Source organism: Macaca fascicularis, chromosome 17 (genome assembly GCF_037993035.2).
Source record: "Macaca fascicularis isolate 582-1 chromosome 17, T2T-MFA8v1.1".
Classification (NCBI taxonomy): Eukaryota; Metazoa; Chordata; class Mammalia; order Primates; family Cercopithecidae; genus Macaca; species Macaca fascicularis.
Window position 1 is genome coordinate 98,788,820 of NC_088391.1, and position 26,221 is coordinate 98,815,040.

The 26,221-nt window shown below is 37.4% G+C and overlaps 1 long non-coding RNA gene across 7 annotated transcripts in view; it reads right to left on the reverse strand.

The window, feature by feature from the left end:
• The window catches only part of LOC102121715 (uncharacterized), a 212,297-nt gene that overhangs the window by 117,445 nt on the left and 68,631 nt on the right, over nt 1–26,221 (reverse strand). The gene's annotated exons all lie outside the window — the stretch shown is intronic.

A 26,221-nucleotide genomic window follows, 5' to 3' on the forward strand; every position in this document is an offset into this window, starting at 1 on the left:
ATATATATATAAAATAATATGTATATAAATACATATATATATATATAGACTACTTCCTGCATTGCTTATTGTTTTCAATTTTCTCATCTGTAAATAGTCATTTAAGTGTTTTAGAGACAGGTGCAATATTTTATGTTAGCTTCAGTTCCCTGTAGCATCCCCTGTAGTCTACTGAATGGTTCAGTGTTCTTTCCTGTAAAAACAGACAAGATGGATTTTAACTGAAGAAATCAGAGAGCTTTCAGATTAGTTCCCCTGGTAGACAAAGTCTAACTCAGCATTCAAGGTTCAGATTTTTCATCTGATTTTAAAACCCCCACGGATTATTCTATCCAAGACTCCTGCGGGTTAGTGTTTGTATATAAAAGCCCTTCTGCTGAATGCTTCAAATCTGCCCTACAGAGTTTAATATCCCCCTTGATTTGAAGAGAAAAACATTCTTAGAGTTTTATATTTCTGGATCCTAACTCTGGGGCCAGGGCTGGCACTCTGGCAGAAGGGTTTGAAACATGGGCTGAAAATAGCTGACTTCCACAGGCTTGCCAGGGATATCAGATGAGCTCAGAGGACTCTCAAGAATTCTCTCAACAGCGTTTCTGCTATTCTGGGAGGACGAGATAACCAACAGTGGCTAGTTTTAAGGTTTATAGCTTTTCTGATTACTATTGGTATTACAAAATACTGTGAATGCCTCCCAGCGTAGCATTTGAAAGGGACCCTCTCAGGCAAGATGGCAAGATGGCATCTTGGAAATTTGTCTTTGCTTCAGCACATAAACAGTCTGGCTCAAGGCCAGCGTCGTATTTTATACGATGAGCAGAATGGTGAATACTGCCCTTTTGTGAACATGCAGGGTGTCTGAACTAGAGCTAGATCATCTTTAGGATATTTTCTGGATATAAAATTCTATTATATATCTATTCTGTATTCTATTCTATATATTTTTCCCCAAATTAGGCACAAAGGCAACTTTTTAGTATATTTATTGGTAAGATATGAAACTACTGAAGGAAGGCCTAAATCACTTTTATAAATGGGCACATACATTTAAACAATCTAGACACTTGAAAGTCCCTTGAGGGGCTACCAAATAGAGGGGCCACATGCCATAATGTCTTCAGAAGGGAACTACACTCAGGGGGAAAGTCCACTCAGTTATTTGCTTAAAATGTAGCCATATAGTCTTTGAATCAACTCTCTGAACCTAACACATTCTGTTCATAAGATAGCCTAGACATACTGTACATGTCATACAAATGAATTAGTTAAGAATCTTTCGAGTTCTGTATATGAATTTTATAAGTGGTTTTGTTGGCATTAAAAAAAGGATAATTTTCTTGGAGCTCAAGCAGTTAGCCCCTTTATAAGTAAAATCAATTGTCAGAAAAAAAAAAAAAAGAGAATCTGATGCTCTCTATACAGACAAGTGAATTAAAAATAACAAAACAAAATAAAACATGGTCTTCCCTACATCAGCAACTTTCACAAGCATTAAATTCACTTTAATGGTTTTAACTCTGGACATGTCCAGTGGCATGCTGACTGTGACAAAATCACATGAAACCTACATATTCTTCCATAATTGTTTCAACTCTGTAAAATGGAGATGACAGTTTAAGGATGACTCCACTCTGCTGAGAAATGATAGAAGAGAGAAGGTTGACAACACATACTTCCCAGACTGCATTCACCAAAATTCCTTCTAATAGAAGGAGATCCAAAGAGTTGGAAAAAGTTTGACTCCAGCATCTTTCAAAACTCTATTTCATTGTATTCTCCCATAGTGTTCTCTATAGGAAACGGAATCTTTGGAACTGTATTTCACATAACTTCTCTAGAAAGTACAACAATTTCTTAATGGGTTCAAGTATCCTTGCAAGTTATAGATCTAGTATGGAGATCTGTACACCAGCCAAATCAGGCAACGCCTAACAGATGTAATTATCACACAAAATGTAACGATGGGCTCATGTCATCCTGAGTGCTGACTCCAGAAGCCACATAGATGAGAGAACAGCAAAGTCTTATCAGCTGAGTACCCATGAGCTAGTGCAATGTATCAGTTATTTCAACGTTTCATTGACAATATTAAGAAATTTATTAAAAAGCTAGAGAACCCTAAATCCTAGTTAAAAGTCTAGTTTTTCTACTGCCACATTTTAGAATTTTACTCTAAAATTCTAAAATTGTATGTATTCTCAAGCACTGTTTTTCTGTGAAGTTTTCTTCAAATGCGGAGGCATCTTGTGGTGGCTTGAAGTGTGAAGGTCTATCTGCTCGGGACCTCAGAATGTGACCCTATTTGGAATGACAGCCTTTATAGGTGTAATTAAGGTAAGGATCTTAAGATGAGGTCATCCTGGATTAGCATGGGCCTTTATAAGAGACAGGAAGGGAGAGATGCTGAGACATAAGAAGAAGGTCGTGTGAAGTAGAAACTGAAGGCATGCAGTCCCAAATGAAGGAAGACTTGGAGCCACAAGAAGCCAGAAGAGGCAAGGAAGGACACTTTCCTGGAGCCTTCGGGGCACTGAGGCTCTGCTCGTGCTTTGGTTTCTTTTGTACTTCTAGCCTCCAGAACTGAGAGATAATAAATTTCTATTGTTTGAAGCTACCCTGCTTGTAGTAATTTATTACCACAGCCCTAGGAAACTAATACACATCTTTAAGTAGTTGATGCATTTTTAAGAGAAAAACTATATAAAATTATGAAATCACTTTTCTCAGAGTCTGGTATTTGCAGGAGTCAAAAATTATGGCAAAAGAGATTCACGGAGTACAATTATCTAAGTGCATAATCTTGCAATTTCTTTTCAAATATTTTACCTAGATCTGAGGAAGATGTTTTTAAAAGGCCATTCTGTAAGGGTCTCCTGAAATGAACAAGGCTGAGATCATAGATGCGTGATGGACAGTCAGTGCTAAGAATATTCTAAGCCAAACTGAACATCTGAAGTGTGGACAAAAATCACTAAATTCTAAACTGTGTGAAAATGTCTTTCAAGGGCAAGGGTAAAATAAAGACCAATAACTATGAAATTTACTACCAATCTTTCCTAAAAGAAATCCTAGAAGGTAAAATTCAGAGAGAAGGGAAATTATGCTAGGGAGCAAATCTGAGATACAGAAATGAATAGAAAGCAAAAATGCTAGAAAATGGGTGAGTACAGTGAAACCCCGTCTCTACTAAAAATACAAAAAATTAGCCGGGCGCGGTGGCGGGCGCCTGTAGTCCCAGCTGCTCAGGAGGCTGAGGCAGGAGAATGGCAGGAACCCGGGAGGCGGAGCTTGCAGTGAGCCGAGATCGCGCCACTGCACTCCAGCCTGGGCAACAGCGTGAGACTCCGTCTCAAAAAAAAAAAAAAAAAAAAAAAAAGAAAATGGGTGAGTAAATCTAAGAATTTATGGACTCACTAAAGCAATCATAATAATTTCTAATTTGTGATTAAAAAAATAGGCAATACAGAACCAAGATATTGGACAAAATTAACAAGAATGAGAGAAAAGGTGAAATGAGTTAGTGTTATCTGTTATTTCTAGGGAGGTTAATTTTAACAATTTTAATTAAATAGGCATGTTAAACCACCTATGGTAACCAGTTAAAAACTAACAAGGAGAGTATAACCTTCATACTAATAGAAGGAAAAATGAAATGTGAAAACTAAACAAATAAACAACAAGCCCTCAATATTTCAAATTAGAAAGAAGAAATGGGGTAAAAAGGGGGAATAAAACAGAATAAATCACAAGAAAAAAATGTGAAAATATATCAATATATCAGTAATCACAATACATCAAAATTACTACAAGTTTACCTTTCTCATAAATATGGATTAAATGCACATTTTCAAAAATGGCCATAAGTAGTGATACATTTTTTCAGGATGTGAATATCTGGGGACTTATTAAACTTCTCCAGAGGACGTATCTTTCACTTGAGCCTGAAATTAAGATGTGGAAGGCTTTGGACAAAAGACTTGGATTGACTGATGTTCTGGGTAGATTCATATTTTACATCCATTTTCTTCCTTTAAGTCTTTGTTTCCTTTTCTTCTATAGGTTCCGTCTTCCTTCTTTTCCCCTGATAGCACTATTGTCTATTGCCAATAATACGTTTCAAATTTAGGACACCTAACAGATTCTGAGAAAACAGATATACCCTAAGGGTTCATATCAAAAGTAGTCAGGTTTTAATGCATAAGCATGATAATTATTGAGTGTTCCAACAGTTCCCTTTGCATTTGGAAAGAAGAAAACCTGACAGACATAGGAACAGGAATTTTATTCTGTACTCGTTTTACTGTGAGGTTAACACAGCTTTGAAACAGAATTTTTGTTCCAGTGGAACACTTCCCAGGTACACGAGCATGAAGAGTCACCATGTCTTCTATGTAGACATTTCAGAGTGTAAAGCAGAATAGAGAGCTCATTGCCTGAGGGTTCACATAAGGAACAAAAGTTGCCTGATATAAAATAAGAAATAGTATTTTTTTCTGCAGTTCAGACTCTGGTCTTTGCTTTAAAATGAAAATGGAGAAGCTAAAGTTCTGGAGGAGAATGATCTCAGTTCACCGTGGTGGGAAGTCATTAGAGACTTACATATAAAGATCTAAGAAATGTCTTTCAAAAATATCAAATATAGTTGTTTCAGAAAACAGAAAAAGAAATAAAAGATTCTGGATCCTACTTTAACATTTTGAGCAATACAGGCATTAGAAGGATGCTTAGGGGCTGTGCAAGTCAATGATGAATGCCTGCTACCTAAGACTTGGGTGACTCACCTTGCCTCTCCTGGTGGCCTGCTGAATGACAAGTTTTTGGAACTAATTATTTGTTTCCACTAGCAAATGATGCCTAGATACTAACATTATAGTATACATTTTTATAATTAATATTGTAATAAATATAATGAGTCTGTTATAAACATATTCCATGTTTTACATAAAACTCAAAAAACCTGTCTTAACTTTTTTGAATGAAAATAGCCACCAAAGACTTATTTTCTTTTCCTCAAACTACCCTTTGCAAAATAGGTACTCATTAAATATCAAATTCACCTCTCTCATATAAAAATGCCTGCAGGTGCAGATATATTCAAACAACTTGAGTGAAGGAATTGAGATTTTAAGTTGCTTCTCTTAAAATACAGAGGCTATTATATGGGTCATACATTAAAAATTTTTCTCCACTGATATTTTAACTTTCTCTGAGGAATCTCCTTGCTTTTCTGCCACTGTGGTAGAGCCAAAGACACATGGAACCTTGAATGGCACTGTTGGGTGTGTGGCCTGCCCTCCATCCCCCTCCTACTCATATAGGTAGAGGAAGCAGAATGTTACCAAGTTGATGGGAATAATGTAGGAAAAAAAGAAAAAAATTTAAAAAGAGTTAGCAGTGTAATTGAGACAAACCCCATTTTACAAAATTTATGCTAGATAAAATCCAGCTCTTTGAGAACAGGGTTCTGTTGACATATGGATGGAGGAAAATAGATAGATAGATAGATAGGTAAATAGATAGATAGATAGACAGACAGACAAGAAGTAGGAGTTGTATGTTATTTTAAAGTGCTACCACCTGGAATAACCCTTAGTTTCTTTAAACAGCCTGCTTTATAAAATGTTAGTGTCCTTTAAAAATATCCATGGAAGCAAGGTTATCTTAAAGGAAAGACTATTTTATAATGATGATATATTCTACGTATTAGGGCCTGAATTTATTAAACCTAATACACCTTAACAGCAAATAATGGTAAATTAAGTTTATTTAAATATAATTCTAAATCCCACAGATAGTTAAAACTCTCTTTCTGTGATTCTTTTTAGAGAGGTGATGTCAGATGAAGAAGAAAGTGATTAAAAATTCTTGTTCCTCAGAATTTAATTTATGACTATTATCATGAAAACCTACACGGTTTTCTTTAAACACTGCATTCTCCCAACCATGAGATAAGCATAAATGCTCTTTAAAAGAAAAAGGCAGGGTTTTGGGGTGATATCAATTGCAAAATGGAATAGATATTTAATGTTAGAACAAAAAACTCAAGAGTAATTCACTAATTATTTTCCTATTTTATGAGATAATTCATAGAGAATTTAATACATTATGTAAATGGAAACTCCTGATTTTCCTCAGTAGACGTCTCTTGCCTATATCATGAAAATTTGAGAAAAATAGATTCGTTCTCATGCCCTAAATATACATTCTGGTAGTTGCTATTTTAACAAAGATCCTGATTGTTGACTCAAGCGTAAGTGTTTTATTGATTATTTTTGGAAAGCTATAAGTGAAAATACATCAAGTTAACTTAGCAAACAAAAAGAAACTTAATAGTAAGTGATTGAGTCAAGAGTCAAGAACCACAAATTTTCAAAATACATTGGTTGACAGTGAGAATTTAGCTTTAAGCACCCTTCCATATCTGGAAGTGTGTAATTGATAAAAGACAATTATATGTTTACCTTTTATTTCATTCTTATCATACACAAACAAAAATGACACAACCCCTTTGAAGTGTTAACCAAAATTGAGTCACATTAGATATTAGCAACCAGCAATAAACTATTCTTTGAGGGGTTATTATTAAAAGGTTAGACTGAATCACATCATTCTTACAAATCAAATTTAACTCAAATCCAATCATTTGTCACATTTATAAAATTGTGGAATTTATTTTTCAAGTTTTAATTTTCTCTTAGCTTAAACATATCAAATTTTCGTCAATTCTAATCCTTGTTTTTACATTTTAGCATCTGTGATAGACGCATCGTAGCATTTAATATCACTGATATTTAGGTGCTTTCTATCGTGGACATGCAAACTCTCCATATCACAGTTTAACTGGCAGCGCATTTTCTTTCTTGGTGGTATATAACATAATAGTGTAATTTTTAAATAATGTCATCTTAGTCTTCATTAAATATTATGTTATTAAGACTTTCCTTACCTTCACTCATTCACACTGTTTAGAAGGAAACAATTAAGTATGGTTAATAAAGCATTTCAGTAGCAGAAACCACAGATTCAATACTTGCATTAGCATTGATTAGAATTTTTATAAGTAAAACTTGCTTATACATTTTTATCATAATATAGATGAATTTGAATGAAAATTAAATGAAACATATGAAAGTATTTTAACTCTATTATGTTTTCAAAATACAATAGTTCCCTTTTCCTCATGATTTAAGAAAAACATATACGTAGATAATTTTAATAGCAATAAAGTAGCATAGTAAAATAAAACTAATGATATTTATTATAGGGGTTGAGAATTTCCCACTGGTTTGGTTTTCAAGACAAAAATCTTTCCCCTAATCCTTCCAGGCCTCTTGTCAAGGAAGTTGAGTGAGGTATCTGATTTGTGGATGAGAGTCACTGTTCATTGTTCAATTAGTAATAACTTCCTAACAGACATTTCAGCCCCACCTTCTCCTTGGGCCCTCCTAAGTATTACTGGGGAAAAAGCATCAGGTGAGAGAACAGGTGTAATGGTGCTGAAATAGCTCTGCCAAAATAGATGCCTCCAGCCACTATGGTTTATCTCGGTGAGTTAGTACGGCCCATCTCTGCAGTACCATGGAACTAAACAAGGCGTAGGAGAACATTTTCTCCTACCTCTGCTCATTTTAGGTTTGATTTCCATTGGCATAAGGAAGAAGCATAGCATGCGAACTTCAGGTGAGTCCTTCATCTTCAGGAAATGTGCTTTTGCTTAGGCTTTCTGAGCTCTTCTCTATTCTGGTTTCAATCCCTTCTCTGCGGCTTCTGCCCAATCTTAGCTGCTTTTAGCAGCTCTTAAAAATGTTTTGAGATCTGTGGTTTTGACAGGAGTAGAGGTCTGTTTTTCTCATTCTCCTTTTTGCTTTTATGTTGTTTTCAGCAGAAAAGGCAGTATCTAACCTCTGCAGCCACATTTCTTCCAGAAGTCACCTATTCATATATAAAAATGCCAAGTGCCATGTTCACAGTGAATCTGCCATGGCCATCCTCTGAGAGATTTTCTAATTATTACAATCTGCTTTCAGTCCTCAAAAAATTTAGATTAAGGATGTATATAAAACAATACCAAAGAAATTACATGCAGGATTCTGTCATTTGGACCACACATGAAAAAGAATTCAGAAAGGAAGAACTCAGTGTGGCCTAGAGAAGCAAGGAAGTACTCTGAGAGGACGCTGGCATTGAGAGTTTCTTGAATAAAAAAAATTAAAAGGTATAGAAAAGAAGGTTTAACAGGAGGATGATACTACTTTAAAATTGCACATTACAATGAAAACTGGAAAAAGAGTTTTCTTTACTGTAGTTATAGAAACAACTATTTACATTGATGCCCTGCTTTAGAAGTTTCAGATCACTTGCCCATATAATATTTGAGCAATCCTATTAGATTCCCTCTGGATTTATGTCCAAAAATTGGAGATACACTTTGGGAGCAACATGTTAGTAAATATGGCCGAAACCTAATTTGTATTTAAAAGCAAACGCGGGGCACGTGGAGCAAGATGGCCAAATAGGAACAGCTCCAGTCTCCAACTCCCAGCGCGAGCGACACACAAGACCGGTGATTTCTGCATTTTCAACTGAGGTACTGGGTTCATCTCACTGGGGAGTGCCGGACGATCAGTGCTGGTCAGCTGCTGCAGCCCGACCAGCGAGAGCTGAAGCAGGGCGAGGCATTGCCTCACCTGGGAAGCGCAAGGGGGAAGGGAATCCCTTTTCCTAGCCAGGGGAACTGAGACACACAACACCTGGAAAATCGGGTAACTCCCACCCCAATACTGCGCTTTAAGCAAACAGGCACACCAGGAGATCATATCCCACACCTGGCCGGGAGGGTCCCACACCCGCGGAGCTTCCCTCATTGCTAGCACAGCAGTCTGTGATCTACCCGCAAGGCAGCAGCGAGGCTGGGGGAGGGGCACCCGCCATTGCTGAGGCTTAAGAAGGTAAACAAAGCCGCTGGGAAGCTCCAACTGGGTGGAGCTCACAGCAGCTCAAGGAAACCTGCCTGTCTCTGTAGACTCCACCTCTGGGGACAGGGCACAGTAAACAATAACAAACACAGCAGAAAACTCTGCAGACGCAAACGACTCTGTCTGACAGCTTTGAAGAGAGCAGTGGATCTCCCAACACAGAGGCTGAGATCTGAGAAGGGACAGACTCCCTGCTCAAGTGGGTCCCTGACCCCTGAGCAGCCTAACTGGGAGACATCCCCCACTAGGGGCAGTCTGACACCCCACACCTCACAGGGTGGAGTACACCCCTGAGAGGAAGCTTCCAAAGCAAGAATCAGACAGGTACACTCGCTGTTCAGAAATATTCTATCTTCTGCAGCCTCTGCTGCTGATACCCAGGCAAACAGGGTCTGGAGTGGACCTCAAGCAATCTCCAACAGACCTACAGCTGAGGGTCCTGACTATTAGAAGGAAAACTATCAAACAGGAAGGACACCTACACCAAAACCCCATCAGTACATCACCATCATCAAAGACCAGAGGCAGATAAAACCACAAAGATGGGGAAAAAGCAGGGCAGAAAAGCTGGAAATTCAAAAAATAAGAGCGCATCTCCCCCGGCAAAGGAGCGCAGCTCATCGCCAGCAACGGATCAAAGCTGGACGGAGAATGACGTTGACGAGATGAGAGAAGAAGGCTTCAGTCCATCAAATTTCTCAGAGCTAAAGGAGGAATTACGTACCCAGCGCAAAGAAACTAAAAATCTTGAAAAAAAAGTGGAAGAATTGATGGCTAGAGTAATTAATGCAGAGAAGGTCATAAACGAAATGAAAGAGATGAAAACCATGACATGAGAAATACGTGACAAATGCACAAGCTTCAGTAACCGACTCGATCAACTGGAAGAAAGAGTATCAGCGATTGAGGATCAAATGAATGAAATGAAGCGAGAAGAGAAACCAAAAGAAAAAAGAAGAAAAAGAAATGAACAAAGCCTGCAAGAAGTATGGGATTATGTAAAAAGACCAAATCTACGTCTGATTGGGGTGCCTGAAAGTGAGGGGGAAAATGGAACCAAGTTGGAAAACACTCTTCAGGATATCCAGGAGAACTTCCCCAACCTAGTAGGGCAGGCCAACATTCAAATCCAGGAAATACAGAGAACGCCACAAAGATACTCCTCGAGAAGAGCAACTCCAAGACACATAATTGCCAGATTCACCAAAGTTGAAATGAAGGAAAAAATCTTAAGGGCAGCCAGAGAGAAAGGTCGGGTTACCCACAAAGGGAAGCCCATCAGACTAACAGCAGATCTCTCGGCAGAAACTCTACAAGCCAGAAGAGAGTGGGGGCCAATATTCAACATTCTTAAAGAAAAGAATTTTAAACCCAGAATTTCATATCCAGCCAAACTAAGTTTCATAAGTGAAGGAGAAATAAAATCCTTTACAGATAAGCAAATGCTTAGAGATTTTGTCACCACTAGGCCTGCCTCACAAGAGACCCTGAAGGAAGCACTAAACATGGAAAGGAACAACCGGTACCAGCCATTGCAAAAACATGCCAAAATGTAAAGACCATCGAGGCAAGGAAGAAACTGCATCAACTAACGAGCAAAATAACCAGTTAATATCATAATGGCAGGATCAAGTTCACACATAACAATCTTAACCTTAAATGGAAATGGACTAAATGCTCCAATTAAAAGGCACAGATTGGCAAACTGGATAAAGAGTCAAGACCCATCAGTCTGCTGTATTCAGGAGACCCATCTCACACGCAGAGACATACATAGGCTCAAAATAAAGGGATGGAGGAAGATTTACCAAGCAAATGGAGAACAAAAAAAAGCGGGGGTTGCAATACTAGTCTCTGATAAAACAGACTTTAAACCATCAAAGATCAAAAGAGACAAAGAAGGCCATTACATAATGGTAAAGGGATCAATTCAACAGGAAGAGCTAACTATCCTAAATATATATGCACCCAATACAGGAGCACCCAGATTCATCAAGCAAGTCCTTAGAGACTTACAAAGAGACTTAGACTCCCATACAATAATAATGGGAGACTTCAACACTCCACTGTCAACATTAGACAGATCAACGAGACAGAAAGTTAACAAGGATATCCAGGAATTGAACTCATCTCTGCAGCAAGCAGACCTAATAGACATCTATAGAACTCTCCACCCCAAATCAACAGAATATACATTCTTCTCAGCACCACATCGTACTTACTCCAAAATTGATCACGTAATTGGAAGTAAAGCACTCCTCAGCAAATGTACAAGAACAGAAATTATAACAAACTGTCTCTCAGACCACAGTGCAATCAAACTAGAACTCAGGACTAAGAAACTCAATCAAAACCGCTCAACTACATGGAAACTGAACAACCTGCTCCTGAATGACTACTGGGTACGTAACGAAATGAAGGCAGAAATAAAGATGTTCTTTGAAACCAATGAGAACAAAGATACAACATACCAGAACCTCTGGGACACATTTAAAGCAGTGTGTAGAGGGAAATTTATAGCACTAAATGCCCACAAGAGAAAGCAGGAAAGATCTAAAATTGACACTCTAACATCACAATTAAAAGAACTAGAGAAGCAAGAGCAAACACATTCGAAAGCTATCAGAAGGCAAGAAATAACTAAGATCAGAGCAGAACTGAAGGAGATAGAAACACAAAAAACCCTCCAAAAAATCAATGAATCCAGGAGTTGGTTTTTTGAAAAGATCAACAAAATTGACAGACCACTAGCAAGACTAATAAAGAAGAAAAGAGAGAAGAATCAAATCGACGCAATTAAAAATGATAAAGGGGATATCACCACCGACCCCACAGAAATACAAACTACCATCAGAGAATACTATAAACACCTCTACGCAAATAAACTGGAAAATCTAGAAGAAATGGATAATTTCCTGGACACTTACACTCTTCCAAGACTAAACCAGGAAGAAGTTGAATCCCTGAATAGACCAATAGCAGGCTCTGAAATTGAGGCAATAATTAATAGCCTACCAAAAAGTCCAGGACCAGATGGATTCACAGCTGAATTCTACCAGAGGTACAAGGAGGAGTACCTTCTGAAACTATTCCAATCAATAGAAAAAGAGGGAATCCTCCCTAACTCATTTTATGAGGCCAACATCATCCTGATACCAAAGCCTGGCAGAGACACAACAAAAAAAGAGAATTTTAGACCAATATCCCTGATGAACATCGATGCAAAAATCCTCAATAAAGTACTGGCAAACCGGATTCAGCAACACATCAAGAAGCTTATCCACCATGATCAAGTGGGCTTCATCCCTGGGATGCAAGGCTGGTTCAACATTCGCAAATCAATAAACATAATCCAGCATATAAACAGAACCAAAGACAAGAACCACATGATTATCTCAATAGATGCAGAAAAGGCTTTTGACAAAATTCAACAGCCCTTCATGCTAAAAACGCTCAATAAATTCGGTATTGATGGAACGTACCTCAAAATAATAAGAGCTATCTATGACAAACCCACAGCCAATATCATACTGAATGGGCAAAAACTGGAAAAATTCCCTTTGAAAACTGGCACAAGACAGGGATGCCCTCTCTCACCACTCCTATTCAACATAGTGTTGGAAGTTCTGGCTAGGGCAATCAGGAAAGAGAAAGAAATCAAGGGTATTCAGTTAGGAAAAGAAGAAGTCAAATTGTCCCTGTTTGCAGATGACATGATTGTATATTTAGAAAACCCCATTGTCTCAGCCCAAAATCTCCTTAAGCTGATAAGCAACTTCAGCAAAGTCTCAGGATACAAAATTAATGTGCAAAAATCATAAGCATTCTTATACACCAGTAACAGACAAACAGAGAGCCAAATCAGGAATGAACTTCCATTCACAATTGCTTCAAAGAGAATCAAATACCTAGGAATCCAACTTACAAGGGATGTAAAGGACCTCTTCAAGGAGAACTACAAACCACTGCTCAGTGAAATCAAAGAGGACACAAACAAATGGAAGAACATACCATGCTCATGGATAGGAAGAATCAATATCGTGAAAATGGCCATACTGCCCAAGGTAATTTATAGATTCAATGCCATCCCCATCAAGCTACCAACGAGTTTCTTCACAGAATTGGAAAAAACTGCTTTAAAGTTCATATGGAACCAAAAAAGAGCCCGCATCTCCAAGACAATCCTAAGTCAAAAGAACAAAGTTGGAGGCATCACGCTACCTGACTTCAAACTATACTACAAGGCTACAGTAACCAAAACAGCATGGTACTGGTACCAAAACAGAGATATAGACCAATGGAACAGAACAGAGTCCTCAGAAATAATACCACACATCTACAGCCATCTGATCTTTGACAAACCTGAGAGAAACAAGAAATGGGGAAAGGATTCCCTATTTAATAAATGGTGCTGGGAAAATTGGCTAGCCGTAAGTAGAAAGCTGAAACTGGATCCTTTCCTTACTCCTTATACGAAAATTAATTCAAGATGGATTAGAGACTTAAATGTTAGACCTAATACCATAAAAATCCTAGAGGAAAACCTAGGTAGTACCATTCAGGACATAGGCATGGGCAAAGACTTCATGTCTAAAACACCAAAAGCAACGGCAGCAAAAGCCAAAATTGACAAATGGGATCTCATTAAACTAAAGAGCTTCTGCACAGCAAAAGAAACTACCATCAGAGTGAACAGGCAACCTACAGAATGGGAGAAAATTTTTGCAGTCTACTCATCTGACAAAGGGCTAATATCCAGAACCTACAAAGAACTCAAACAAATTTACAAGAAAAAAACAAACAACCCCATCAAAAAGTGGGCAAAGGATATGAACAGACATTTCTCAAAAGAAGACATTCATACAGCCAACAGACACATGAAAAAAGGCTCATCATCACTGGCCATCAGAGAAATGCAAATCAAAACCACAATGAGATACCATCTCACACCAGTTAGAATGCCGATCATTAAAAAGTCAGGAAACAACAGGTGCTGGAGAGGATGTGGAGAAATAGGAACACTTTTACACTGTTGGTGGGATTGTAAACTAGTTCAACCATTATGGAAAACAGTATGGCGATTCCTCAAGGATCTAGAACTAGATGTACCATATGACCCAGCCATCCCATTACTGGGTATATACCCAAAGGATTATAAATTATGCTGCTATAAAGACACATGCACACGTATGTTTATTGCGGCACTATTCACAATAGCAAAGACTTGGAATCAACCCAAATGTCCATCAGTGACAGATTGGATTAAGAAAATGTGGCACATATACACCATGGAATACTATGCAGCCATAAAAAAGGATGAGTTTGTGTCCTTTGTAGGGACATGGATGCAGCTGGAAACCATCATTCTTAGCAAACTATCACAAGAACAGAAAACCAAACACCGCATGTTCTCACTCATAGGTGGGAACTGAACAATGAGATCACTTGGACTCAGGAAGGGGAACATCACACACCGGGGCCTATATTGGGGAGGGGGGAGGGATTGCACTGGGAGTTATACCTGATGTAAATGACGAGTTGATGGGTGCAGCACACCAACAAGGCACAAGTATACATATGTAACAAACCTGCACGTTATGCACATGTACCCTACAACTTAAAGTATAATAATAATAAATAAATTAAAAAAAAAAAAAAAAGCAAACGCAGTGTGCCAACACAGTGTTTTGATTATATGCTTAGAAAATTGAGTGAAGACAATGAATTATTATTATTTTTTTTTTTTTGATACAGTCTCCTTCTGTCACCCAGGCTGGAGTGCAGTGGCACGATTTCAGCTCACTGCAACCTCTGCCTCCCGGGTTAAAATGATTCTCCTGTCTCAGCCTTCCGAGTAGTTGGGACTACAGGTGTGTGTTTTTAATTTTTTTATATTTTTAGTAGTGACGGGGTTTCACCATGTGAGCCAGGAAGGTCTCGAACTCCTGACCTCAGGAAATCCTCCCATCTTGGCCTCCCAAAGTGCTGGGATTATAGGCGTGAGCCACCGCGCCCAGCCGAAGACAATGTTTTCATGGGGTGGGAAAGGTTGGTTATAACCGGATTCATGCTGCAACTTCTTCTCATAGCTAGTATTTACTTTCGTGATTAAACATAGTTTTCTTCAATGTAAAAACCTATAGGTGTTATCAATCCAAATCAAATTACAGTGTGACTGATGCTAAAACGAATTTTCTGTCTCTTATGCAAAAATCAGTTGCTCAAACTAAGATGCAGTCCCTTTCCAATGAAGAAAAAGTCAGGCTGTGCATAAAAAGTGAGACCTTGTGAAGGTGACTCTCACTGTTGACTTAAGCCCAGTGGCTTCCTGCTCCATCTCTTCATTTCTTAACCGAACCTTGCTCCGAGCTTGGCTTCCCTTGGTGAGTCTTTGTAAAACATATCCCTGACTCCACTCTGTGGAATCTAGCCACCTCTAGCAATGGGCAACTCTTCCAGCTCTTAGGCTCTGGCTCTGTTACTTGGCTGCGAGTCTTGGCTCTTCTTTTAGCAAAGCTTTTCATCCACAAATGGTCAATTGATGGCAATGTTCTGGACATAACAGAAGTGCACAAAAGCCATGCCTTGCTGGAAGCTTTTCTGCAGAGTGACCTTATTCTATCACCCTTATGATAGGACCACATTTTTAGGACCACAAATTCTTAATTATGAAGAATTTGAAATCCTCTGATCCAGAGTTTTCACTGGTCATAGAGATTTGGATATTTAGAGAGCAAAATTGAAGAACATTTTTTTTTTTTTTTTTTTGCATGCTTGGTTTACATTGTCTACCGTTTTATAGACATTTATGCCCTTTTATATTTTCAATAAGCAACCCTGAGATCCTTCACGGTGGTAACTACTATTAGATAGTCACCAATTTAGATTCAGGAGCCTCAAAATAGTTTGTTCCTGAGTAACTTCAGTATACACCAGCGCTATCTTATTCTCTTCTATTGCCATTATACACCCAAGGCCTACAAAAAAGTGTTTAAAGACATAAAAATTATCACATTTTTAATGTCCAACTGTGCTTTTTAAATGAAAATATTTCAACTCATGACATGATTGGTTTTCTTAGTGCCAAAGATCTTCACCTAACAGAGGAAGTGTAATATATCACTATTTTCCTGCAGATAGAAAACTGCAGGGATCACTGATACAAATGAATATATTCTTTGTCCACAAAATTCATAGAAATTTAATTATGACACAGGAAAACATAAACCCAAGTCAATTCTTTTAAATCAGTTACAATTGTACAAAATGAATTTATCATAAAATCAGAGTTTAAATGTATTGTTTTATTTTAATTTTAGAGAAAACGTCACCAGTGAGTCTTATTTCTACTGGCTTATGTCAGACTGTATGTTTTAGTCTCACAAACAGCATTAGTACAAAAGTGATGGGTTCAATCTGATTTACTTCCTTACAATATGCAAATCATTTGAAATTTAAGCATGTAATAAATTTCTCATTACTTTCATTGTGATGTTTGTTTCTTTTTCATAGTTTATTTCATGACATGCTTAACCTTTAACCTTTATAAAGACTTAAAAGTGTGATAAAGGTCAAGTGTAAAATGGGTTATTTTGGCTGTTGGGGCTCAAAAACTGAGCCCCGACAACATGGTGCTTTGACGTGCTGAACTACAGAAGCAGCTTCAAGGTCTCTCTGACCTCCCAATTTTCTCTCTCAATCCTCTTCCTCTCCCAAGCCACAGGATGAGGCTGTTCTCTGAAATTCCCTTATGCACCTAAAACCAGGCCCCCAAAAAGAAACACAATTGCCTTCAATCCCTTCCCTGACGTTTCATTATCCAGAGATTAGAACTCATATCAAAGAGGAGGAGATTGAAAATTGAACACCACACCTAGAGCCCAGAAGAACTTCATCCCAAACTACTGTCTGTTCTCTGGTCCCATTTAATTCCCAGGGAGAATTATTTATTAACCATGATCTAAACATTGGCTCTGTTTCTCTCTCCTAAAGTCGTAAAGTTCTACTCCTACTCTCCCTCATCTTTCCTTCCCTCGTGAAAAAGGGTGTAAAAGCACGTGACCTCCTTGCGTTGTTGGACAATCACTGTCTGAGACTCCCCTGTGCTATGCATGTTCACTAATATATATGACCATTTCTCCTACGAATCTGCCTTTTATTGGTTCATTTTCTGCAAGCCTTCAGAGGGAGAAGGGGAAGCTTTCTCTCAGTGTCCCCACGATGCCCTCCTTTAATTGCCATCTTCCGTTGTCATTATATCCTTCAAATATTTGCCTGGTTTTCATGCTGCTAATGTCAGGCTAGTTTTATCAGGGAAAAAATATCTGTCCCACATTGGTCATCAGTTATGTGGACTTTGAGCTAAAATCAAACTGACACCTATGTACTAAAATATTTAAGTTAGCTAGCATGTGGAACATTGTTTTGTATGAACTCCCAAGAAAGAGCATGGAGATTGATAGACTGGACCAAAAGTGAAAATGGGATCATTATTTAGTTACCAAAATACAAATTATTAAGAAAAAATACAGCATGACTTGTAAGATTTGATGTGAATAGGATTGGCCTAGAATAAAGGGTAGATTTTGATGGAAAATTCTACTCATGAGGAATGATTATTGCATTAAAATGGAGAAACATCATAGGTTTATCTGTGGAAAATCTTGTAAATTTTGTAAGAGAAAAATATTCTGTGAGTGTTAATGCACAATGGGCAATATTTTACTAGAATTATTTTGGAGAAATTATATGAATCAGTAGAATAACAAAAATGAACCCTTTAAGAAAATGTATCTTGGTTAATGCAATTTTCAGAATTGGAATATGGAAACCAAATAAAAATGACAAAGAGGCAATGACTGTAATTTTGGCAATTTCCCACCCCCAAGCATGATGAATTACAGACTGGGTTTCGGGAGCCATGTGTGCAGGAACCTGGGGTTGAGATGGATGGCTTGGGGCCTGGGCTGTGAGTAGAGGCGTGTGCACTAGGCCAGTATGTTGGCTCTGAAAGCCCTCCACAAGGAACCAAATCAAGGCTGCATCATCCCTGGAGATGTTTCATACCTTGTAGTCCACCATCCTTGCTGGGGAGGAAATACTAGAAATAGCAGTGTGGGACACTTACTTTTCCTCAACACTGACTTGCAAGGTATAAGTCTAAACTTAGTTTTCTAAGTTTCATAAACTTGAACTCACAAAACACACAATGTATACACACACACACACACATCTCTCCTAGGGGTTGTGAGTAATAGAAAGAGATTGATATTTAGATGTAGCTTGCACAGAAAAATGCCTGACACAAAATCAATTCTTTCTTGCTGTTGTTGTTATGAATATTATAATTGACATTAAGACTAATGTGGCAAATTAGAGATATTTATATGTGGGAATTAAACATAGTGGCCTACATTTGTAATAAATAAAGCATTATGCCATGACGCATTCTCTTATTAGGAGCAGCCGTTTTTAGGGGGCTATATTTACAAATCTAAAGCCTTAAAAAAATCCAAGTTTTCACTTATGTTAACAAAATGTGTTTTTTAAATAATACTTTTATTCTCTGTATAATTAGATGTAATTCAATCTTTTTATAAGAGAAAAACTGTTATTTTAGTTTGTTTGTCTCTCCATCAAGATGAAGTAAGAATGGTTGGAGTAAACCTCACATTGTCATGTAAACCAATTGTAACATATGAGTGGCAGTACCGCTATGTCATTTAGAGCATGAGATTTGGATTTAAACAGAACTAAGTTCAAGCCTGTTTCCACCCACCAGTGGGTAAACGATGAGTTTGAGTAAGTTACTTACCACCCTTAAGACTCAATTTTCTTATATGTTAAATAGAGATAACAATATTAATATTTACGTAATATGGTACTTGTGAAGGGAAAAGTGTATTTAAATTGCTTGACACAGTGCAAGGAACATTTTTAAAATTTTTATAAATGATATTTATTGTGCTAGTATTGTTTCCCTTCCCTTTCCCCTTCTAGTAAGCCAGAGTCTGAGTATTTTTTCCCTTGAGAAAATTGCTCAGAAATGAAATAGCAAAGAGCCTGAGGTCTATAAGCCTGAGTATGAAGGAAGGGGCATTGGTCTGTCTTGATAGCTCCGGGCAAGTCTAATGAGAAGCCAGGGGTGAGAACAACCACTTTCTGGCATTGCCATTAGATGAATATATCCCACAGTATTAACTTTTTTCTAGGTCTTCACACAAGACTCTGATTCTTATGTGAGAGAAGGTTTTTTTGTTAGTATGAATAATGGTTAATCACCACGCTAAGATTAGAATTCCACTGACCGTGTTAGGGGACAGAGGAATCGTTTCCCAAAGAAAGGAAAGCTTGTCAGACCAAAATCCAGATGGGCACTACAGTACCCAATACTAAATAGGGTGAAGCATTTTGGGGTTCTGTAAGTGAATTTCAGAGGATGATGGAAATGTTCTAAATCTTACTTTGTATGATGATTACTCAGATCAAAACTCATTGGTTGGAATGCACTTTATTATTTATTCCATGTAAATCCTAAATAAATCACTTCATTTGAATACCTCAATGACTCAATTAAATTATCTTCAGTAGTTAAGATGCAATTCATTATTAGTCTTTCAGTAGTCTGCTATATCACAGTCTACCAATCAACATAAGGATAGAAGAAATTCAAAAGGAAGAGACACATGCACAGTGGTTTCTCATTATATCTTTTTTTTTTGTAAATTCAAGTTCAGAAATACAAGATTAAGTATTCCATACACACATTAATTTATAATTCAAATAATTCATATGCAATATTTAGGTAATAGCTTCTATTTTCTTTTTTCATTTTAAGTAGGTTCTCTGTTGCTAGGTGCTTTCTAAAAGTGATTTGAATAGTAATACAGTAAAAGTGTTACATAGCTCCTCTTCTAAAATTTCAGTCTCATTTACATCATTTTTAAAAATTGTTTCTGAGAACAGTATTGTTATACTTATTCCTCTTTGAGAAAATGAAGTGAGTAACATTTAAGTCATTTAAGATAGACTAGAACTCAAAGAGTTGTGTTCTGATATTACTTGAGGCATGCAAGAAACATATTTCTATAAGCACAATGTTCAAGAAATGTATGGATACCATTGTTTCCTGATTTGAATTTTTAAAAAGGAAATTGGAGATGAAGTGCATAGAAAAACCTGCATTTGTCTTGCACATTATCCCATGATTTCCTTTATGCAGAAAATTCCTAGTTTATATATTCTGTAGTAACTCTTAGAAATGCAAATGTTTGTTTGTAGCATTATTTTTGTATTTAAACAATCATTCACATACATACCCATATCTGTATATATCTATAGTATTGTCCATATATTTAATAATCTGTAAACTGAAAATAGTTATGATTGACTAGTTTATATACTCTTATTCAACACACCTTTATTAAGCATCTGCTGTTAGTTAAGCACTGTGTTTGAATATATGAAGAAACCATAGCCTCATAAATAATCTTAGTTCAGAAACTCTATTACTTGTTTTGGAAAACAGGTGGAAAAAATTCAAACGCGAAACATAGTAAAGGAAATTGTGAGGGAAATTATTGGAAGAGAGCAGCTTGGAAGACAGAGAGTGAAGAGATAAGACGTGACTAATGAAAACTGGAGCAGAAGAAAGTCCCAAATAATATAGAAAACTAGCCAGAGGTAAAAGAACACCTGAATCTGTCATTTGGAAGGCATGCTAACATCCCAGGATAATTTTGAAATCTATCTGGTAAAATTTCTGAATTCCAAGAATAAAGAAAATTGTAATGGGAAAAATAAAATGAGAGAGTAAAAACGAAATCCAATTATTTATGGAAAATCCCAGTAGCTAGATGGTAGCAGAGCAATGTTACAGACTTTAGGGAGACCAGGACTAGAACCAAGAATTCTGGGCCAGACCAATATAGATTTGTGTATTAGTGCAAAATAAAGATACTCTTGGAATTGCAAAGCTCAGAAAGTATTCTGCCTGTGCTGTTTGTGGCCTGTGGACTCAAAAGCCATGCCCTGCCCTTCCCCAGGGTCTATATTCTGCAAACTAAGTTTCCCAGGCTTCCTCTCTAGCTGACTTCTCACTAGATTCCAATAAAAGGAGGCCCTGGCAGGAGAATGGAAAGTGGCAGGAAGTGAGAAACCAGAAGCTTTTTTCCTGCCTGTCACTGCATCAGGTTGCACCCTTGGCTGTCACTATCTCTTCTGTGGTTCAACTTCATCGTGGCTCTTATAAGACCACCTGTTCCCTTATCCCTCCAACTCTTGTGGAAATGCTGCTTAGAGGAAAAGAGGAAGAGGAGGCAGTGTAACAGAGACTTTATAATGCTTTTGTTGCAAACCTGACTCTTTGTCAAAGAATCAGCAGCGGTGTCCTCAGACGTGTGGAATGAAGCAGCTGCTGTACTGATAAAGGATTTGGCTTTCCGGGCCGAGGGATGAGAGTAATAAAGCAGATTTCCGTCCGTCTCTGCAAACTTATTAAATGAACATAGAATTCTTGCCAAAGTAACAAGGCTCCTGTGAGTCACTGACTGAGTGTGGGTACTAGCAGTCCTTCAAGTTCATATCCGGTAGCTGAAGAGTTCTTTCAGGTGTGCACCTTTGCCTGAAATGGTGGTGGTTAATCAGTGCCAATCAAAGAAAAAAGCTGACCCCTGCCCATGAAGATAAAGTCCAAATGGTTTCCAAAGATTTGTTACAAGTACAGCAAATTTATAGCAAAATATCTACAAAACCACATCTACACATTTGAAAATTCAAAAATATTTTCCAGATCACAGAAAAGCTGGTTATACTTCCAGCCTAGTCCAAAAGACTGTATCCATAACAAAACATGCAAAACTTTCTTGTGTACCAGTGATCACAATCAAAATTCTTTTCAGTGGTACGCCCACGTAGCTCTCTTAACCTACCAATCCCCTCTTAGGTTAACACTATGAATTTACTTCCTGATTTATTTTACATATTAGGAAGAAGGACAGCAAAGAAGGAATCAGAGTATTTGGTGACTGAATGGATATAAGAAGTAAAAAGTGCAAGATTTTACTTTTAAAGCTTTTTAATCCGTTAAAATTATTTTAAGTTCTTAGACCTGTATGGCTAAAGAAATGTCATAGCATTGCTAGTGTGAGAAACAGACTTACCCATCGAAACCCAAAGAGTGGACTCAGAGATCCAGAACAGCAAAAGTGAGACTTTTAATAATGGTCTTGCAAGATCGGGTGTTTGATGAGCAGGCACACCCAGCACAGTTTTAACAAGCAAACTATCCCTTAGTGCGCAGGTCCCTCCCCCAGTTCCTCATAGGCTGAGTATTATGGGGTCACAGTCTTCCAGAACATCGCCTATTGATTGTTGGGTAGGGACTGTAGGTGTTTTTGTTTGTTTGTTTGTTTGTTGGCAGGGGGTGGTTATCTTGCTGCATTTTGTTGCAGCCCACAATGCATTGCAATCGTAGTTAGCTTAGGGGCTCTTCAAGTATTTGACTTATGACGTAAGTACCTGGGCAGGCTGATAAGAACAGACAAAATGAGCTATCTTGCAGGCTAGTAAACTTTCATTTTAGACCAAACTTTTCTGGTTCGGGTGAGAGCACCTAAGTGGTGGGGGAAGGTAGGGGAAGGGGGAGACCAACAAGCAGGCATCGGCTATCCAAGCGGGGGTCTAGTATATCCTGTTTCTTCTGTAGTTTGCTGACCTAAGCAGACTCAAGGCACTTTCTCTTGGAAATGGACCGCTGTGTATATTATTTTCTTCAATAGTAACAAAGACAGGGCAGTTAACTTTCAAGAAAACTAATATATTGCTGTGCAAAAGCCGGGCAGAAATGTCCCTTGCCTCTGGACAATAACACTCATGCTCAGAAAAAGGCTCCAGATTTAGGATGTGGAAGTGGGATTTATTTGCATAAAAGGCTGGTTGGAGTCGTGAGGATGTGATAGTTCAAGGCAGAATGCAGCACAGATTTCAGGACAACTTGGGGAGAAGTCAAGTGAGAAAACTCACCTAAGCAATCAGTTTCCCTGTGTGCAAAGTGTAATGTGTACTAAAGAACATATTATAATCAGAAAGCTGTATTTTGCCAAACCTTTCTGTGTTTACCCACAAAACACTCACACATTTAGAAAAGATTAGAAAATATTTTCATATGAAAAACTGAAAAGATAAAAACTCATAAAATACAAAGCTAGTAAAGTCAGTTGGTAAAAATGCTCTACATTAAAGTGAGAAATATTGAAATGGAAAAAAGACAACTCTCCTCATACTCATCACGATCCTTTTCAGTGGTTGAAAAGTATTCAGGTGAAAAATTCATGTAAGTACACTCAAACAAATATAATTTCCTTCAACTTTCTGAGACCTTTACAGAACAAACATATAATTTATTTTTTCCGTTTCTCACTTCCCATTTCTTCCTTCAATCACACACACACACACACTCACAAGTATGAGCACAAAACACTTCTGCTCAATGCCATCAAGTTCTGATGCTTATTTGCTTTGTCTGTTTGCTTGTTTTTTTACAGAAATATTCTTCCCTGAACTGTAACTCCTTGAGGACATGAGTTATATCTGTTTCTTTCATCTTCCCTATGTCTAGAAAAGTTCCTTGGATATTGAAGGTTCTGTATATAGATGTATGTTATATATGTGTGTATATATTTATGTATGTATGTGTATATACATCTTACATGTATATACACATGTGAATATATTTAACATATACATGTTATGTAACATATATACACATATATACACAAACATAGATGTGACTATATATGTATAAAAAATTGGAACCAATGGATTTAATGACTCAATAGTACTATATTATTTATGATTGAAAACATTGGATCATTTGGAACATCAAATTTTAAACAACTAAGCTCTAAAAATACAGTGAGAGCACCATACCATTTGTTGCACAGTCATCAAGATTCTAGACCACTATATATCATCTACTATTAATGCACAGAAAGACATCATCCACTAGGGAAGAAAAATCTGGAAAGAATCCATAGATTGTTCTAACACCAGACTAAAAGCCAGAAGATGCCATGAGATCCTAGCTCTCACACCTTCTAGCTACAGTGACTTCAATTCTCTACACCTAAATTTTTGTTTTTTTATATAAAATAAAAAGTGTGGATGTTACAAATCCAGGATCATTTACAAATCTAAAGATTTTTCTATTGCTGGAACATATGTACAATAATTAAAATGGAGCTTTGCACAAAGCCATGATCAATAAATTGTTGTTTGGGTAGGTGACAGAGAAGGACGTGTAGACCCGAGTCCTTTCCAATATTGGAAATTCAAGACCATAGTCAGGAAAGCTTAGAGCAAATGTTGGGGGATTTGCCTAAAATCCCTGTCCAAATCATTCCCATTAAGAAACACTATCTGTTTTTCCTAATATTTTAAAAAATCAAACAAAGATCTTATTTTTAGACAATTTGTAGCACACAAAGAAAGATTCATCTAACTTGGAGTTTCTTACACAAGATCCAAAATACATTCCTTTTTGTCCTCTGCACTGAGTGTAGTACAAGGTAAACACTCAATGCTACTCAATTACAGTATTTCTTTAAATGAAATAAATTGAATTATGTATTTACAAGGATTAATTGTCAATGTACTAATTAATCTTTATTATTATAAAATCAAAGACCTCATCTTAAATATCTTTGAATGCCATATATGAAAGTTAACTTAAAATGGATTAAAGACTTAAATATAAGATCTGAAATGGTGAAACTACTAGAAGAAAACACAGGGGAAAAACTCCATAACATTGGCACAGGCAAAGATTTTTTTAACAAAACCTTAAACGCATGGAAAACAGAAACAAACTGTAGAAACTAATGGGATTGCATTGAACTAATTAGCACCACAAAGGAAACAATCAGCAGAGCAGAGTGACAACATCTATTTTAGAGGATGGGAGAATATACTTGCAAACTGGATATCTGATAAGGGATTAATATCCAACATTTTAAAGAAACTCAGACAACTTAACAATAAAAACCCCAAATAACCTGATTTGAAAATGGGCAAAAGACCTGAAAAGACATTTCTCAAAAAATGACATGTAAATGGCCAACAAATATATGAAAAAATGCTCAGCATCCCCAGTCATCAGGAAAATGCAAATCAAAACAACACTGAGATACCACTTCACTCCGATCAGAATGGCTACAATCAAAACATCAAAAGACAGGTGTTGGTGAGGATGGGAAGAAAAGGGAAACCTTACACACTGCTGGTGGGAACGTAAATGAGAACAGCAATGATGGGAGACAATACGGAGGTTCATAAAAAATGTGAAAAAGAGCTACCATATGATCCAGCAATCCCACTTCTGGGTATATAGCCAAAGGAAATGAAGTCAGTGTGTCTGCATTCCTATGCGTACATATGTTAATTGCAGCACTATTCACAATAGCCAGAATATGAAATCAATCTAAATGTCCATCAAGAATGCATAAAGAAAATGTGTTGTATGTACAAAAAAGAATGCTATTTAGCCATTAAAAAAGAATGAAATCTTGTCATTTGTGGCAACATGACTGAACCTGGAGGACATTATGGTAAGTGAAATAAGTCAGGCACAGAAAGACAAATACTACATGATCTCAATTACATGTGGAATCTGAAGAATTATTCTCATAGAAGAGTAGAATGGTGGTTACCAGAGGACGGGGAGAGTTGGCGGGGACAGGAGGATGGTGAGAGATTGGTCAATGAGTACAAAGCTACAGTTAGATGAGAGGAATAAATGCTGGTGCTCCATTACATAATATAGGACTAGAGTTAGCAATAATATATGGATTGTGGTAAATACGCTATATTGTTTCTTTCTTCACTAAGTAAATGCTTTTAAGATCTATGTATGTTGCTATGTATGCGTATCCAACCCATTGTTTCTCACTGCTGCACAATACCTCTTAGTGTATATCCACCAAATTTGACTGTCCTTTCTCACATGGATGGACAACCAATTTGAAATCAACTCACTGTAACACAAATATCTCTGCAATGAATACTCTTTTTTTGTTTTGTTTTGCTTTGTTTTGAGACAGTCTCACTCTGTTGCCCAGGTTGGAGTGCGGTGGCATGATCTCGGCTTACTGCAACCTCTGCCTCCAGGTTCAAGTGGTTCTCCTGCTTCCGCCTCCTGAGTAGCTGGGATTACAGATGTGTGCCACCACGCCTGGCTAATTTTTGTATTT